Raw genomic sequence first — 3,694 nt, 5'->3', positions numbered from 1 at the left:
TGAAGTGGCCTACCTTTCGAGATTTAAGGGCCCGTTCTCCGACGGGGTTATCTCCGCATAAATTAAAGTTTTTAAGCTTACTTCTTCCTTACTGAGTGCTCTGGAGGTGGAAGTTCTCCAGCCCACAACAACTCATAAATTACTTCTTATCAAGCAAGCTTCGGTAGTTGGCGGCTTTCGGAAATTGTAGTTGATGTTCAAGGCGAATTCGATAATCTCTCGGAGCTTTTTGGTAGGAAGTGAATTTGTAATCAATGTCAGCAAATTCCTTCACACTTTGTGGCTTCGATCTAGCACAACTAATCGACCTTTCTCTTGTGGTTTGTCATCTACAATCGCTCTTTAGTTTTACCAGGAGAAATTTGAAACAAGGTATTCATCTTTTTTTGCTCGCACAACACATTATGCCATGGATTTAGATATCGACATGCATTATAGTTTCGAGTTTAAAAACTTTACACCAGTTTTGCCACCTGTTGCCCCACAATCGATTACTCTCATGGAGGGTATCTGTGTGGCAACTGGCCAGGAAGATAGCACAAAACTGCTTGATATGCAAGAATTTAGGGTTGTGCAAACATGCATGTCTATTTTAGAGTCAAATTCTGCACAATTGAATACGAAATGTGAGCAAAATGCTTGATATGCTTATGCAATTCATACAATAATCAGCCAAGGGCTCTGTTACCGAGCACACTAGGGTTTCTTTGGCCCTCGTGCCTGGAATAAACACCTACGGTCTGCAGGAGCAAGGCTCCAATCTGGAGGGATTGCCCCTTCTCTCTCAAAAAGAGATGGATGACTTGTTTAAAAAATATCAAGCCACTAATTTTTGAGGAAAGGAAAAGGAGCGTAAAAGGGATATTGTGAACATATTCGTGAGCAAATGGGATGGTATTCATGATCTTAGACGAACTACAAACGTAGTCAAAGCAAATGGATGGTATTTACGATCTTTAGACGAACTCCAAACGTACTCAAAGCATAGCAAACAAGTCTAGCACTAGAGAGTAAGGCTTATTAATAGTGGATGTCACTCAAGGAGAAGGGCATTATACCACATACATGGATGGCCTTCGGTGATGTTTTTAGAAAATAATTTTTAACCACCAATGAAGTTGAAAAAACTTGGACTGCATGGGACAAGTGCTCTATGCGTCAATATAAGATACTACTAGAGTATATCTCACACTATCTTGATGTGATCCTCAAGGTGGAGGGTCTAGATGCTTGCTAGCAAGTTCGTGGATTTATCCGTGGGTTAACATCCGAGCTTAAGAAGCACGTTAAAGCACAAGATCCCAAGACACTTGAGGAAGCTCTAGTGCAAGCACATATATATGATGATCTCGATGAAAAAGCATTGTATAACATACTGCATATAATCTAGAAATGGATGGTCAGATTGAACATATTTATCAGGTGCTAGAGGATATGCTTTAGCAAAAAGCAACTTGATTGAGAAGATTCTCTCTATTTTACAGTTTGCTTATAACAATGCAAAGGATATGACAAGTGGTTTTAGTCCTTTCATACTTATGAATAGATACAAAAAGTACGTTAATGAGAAACGTCGACAAGTAAACTTCATGGGAGGGAAAGTATTTTTACGTGTGCCAAAACATTCAAAAATTCTGAAAACTAGCCCAATACTTAAATTATCTCTGAGATATTGTGGGCCTTTTAACATACTCAATCGAGTTGGAGATATGGCTTACAAACTCTCTTTATCTGCGTACTCTCGTATTCATCCGGTTTTTCATGTAAGTCGTTTATGTAAACGTTAGCATAGGGACAACAAATGTCATTGACCAACAGATTTTGGTTGATTTCATTGAATCTCCAACCCAGACACATGAACCCAAATGCATTATAGATATCATGATTTATGTATTCGTCTTCATGTGCGTCCTCAAGATTAGTTAAGTGGAAATATCGACTTGATGAAGGTGCCACTTGGAAAAACATTAGTCTTCTTAGAAAGAGATTTTCCACTTTTGTTTTCGAGGACAAAAACACTTTTTCAAGGGGGGGGAGTAATGTAAGGCTAAGGGTCAAGTCAGAAACCAAGCTCGGGGGTTGCCTATAGAAGAGGCATGAGGCTCGAAGATTTTCAGAGCCCAAGGCTTCACATAATCTAGCTTAACACAGTTAACATACTTGTTTCACATGATTTGATATTTTTTTTCTCTTTTAGCCTGATAGATAGATATAAATAAATTTTGTGTGTGCGCGCGCGTGCGCGAGAGAGAGAGAGAGAGAGAGAGAGAGAGAGAGAGAGAGAGAGAGAGAGAGAGAGAGAGAGAGAGAGAGAGAGAGAGAGAGAGAGAGAGAGAGAGAGAGAGAGAGATTTCATTATTACCCTTGAAGGTCAAATATAATCAATGTGACCAAAAAAATTATATCATGTGGGGTGTGGAGCTAATAAGTGACTCTCGATGCTCAAGCATTGTGGAAATGATCGTCAAAATTGAGAGTACATATTGTGGAGAGCTCATGGTTGAAGAAATGGGGAAAGGAAGCTCTAATGTGATAAAAGCTAAACACTCATGTAGGGTGTGATGCTCACGCTCACAAACTTGCTGGGGGTATAACGTGCATAATAACTGAGACTCCTCGAGGGTCCTCGCCAGTGTCCCAAAGCCGTATTTGAAATGGTTGAAAATGAGAGCTGAGTTTGATTGAGGTAGTGTGGATCACAATCATGGGTATGCTCTTGAGCATGGAAGGCTAGATGCAACTCCACATGCTGCACTCAAGTAGGGTGTGATATTACGGCTTGCGAACTTGGTGGTGACATAAAGTGCATAGTAAATGATACTCCTTGTCGGTGTCCAATGCTCTATTCAACATTGCTCAAAATGAGAGCCGAGTTGGATTGAGGCGATAGTGCAGATTGTACTCTAGGGTGAGCACTTGAGCATGTAAGGGTGGGTGTGACTTCACATGTGGTGCAATGTATGAAGTGTGAACTAATAGATTGACCCCAAGCCATGATACTTTAGCACTATAAAAAAGCCCCATTCGCTTTGGAGTCTATTGTTATCATATACATGTGGTAATGATGTGTGTGGACACACTTAGGACCGTCGGGGAATTTTTTCCCTCACTAGGAGGTTTTCCCCCCCGTGCATTGTACATACACCCATCACTCTAGGGCTAACTTATCTTTCCATTGCACACTAAGTAATATACTCTTTGTTGTGTTCCTTGTGCTTCCTTCATATTCTCCAAGCTGTGTATGTTTTCCTGCAACTCTAATTCCAACAATTGGTATTAGAGCATGTTGCATCCTCCCGGGCTTAGTCGCCAGCAGCACCAGCACACGCCTGCTCACTTTCTCCAATTTCTGTGAGATTTGGTGAGCGTTCACAGGTCGACAAACATTTCGAGAGAGCTCAAAGAGTTCAATCTACTGAGATTTTTGATTCGGGCTCATTTCGGCCTCCATTTCTATTATAGGCAGTATTGCGTAGGCTATTTTGTCATTTTGTGCAGAATTTCTGTCAGTGCCTTTTTATGCATAACATGTCCCTTACAGTCTTCTACGGTTTGTGCTATATAGCAGGTGTTGTTTTCGCTTTGTTTCTCCTCTTTTCGAGCAGTTTTCACATCAGGTGCATCATTTACCATGGCTTACAACAACACAGATGTGTTCAAGATGTTCGCTATATCTGAGGATAGATCGGATGGG

This window comes from Adiantum capillus-veneris, chromosome 24 (genome assembly GCF_014529385.1).
Source record: "Adiantum capillus-veneris isolate H3 chromosome 24, ASM1452938v2, whole genome shotgun sequence".
Taxonomy (NCBI): Eukaryota; Viridiplantae; Streptophyta; class Polypodiopsida; order Polypodiales; family Pteridaceae; genus Adiantum; species Adiantum capillus-veneris.
Note: the sequence above shows the minus strand (reverse complement) of the source record.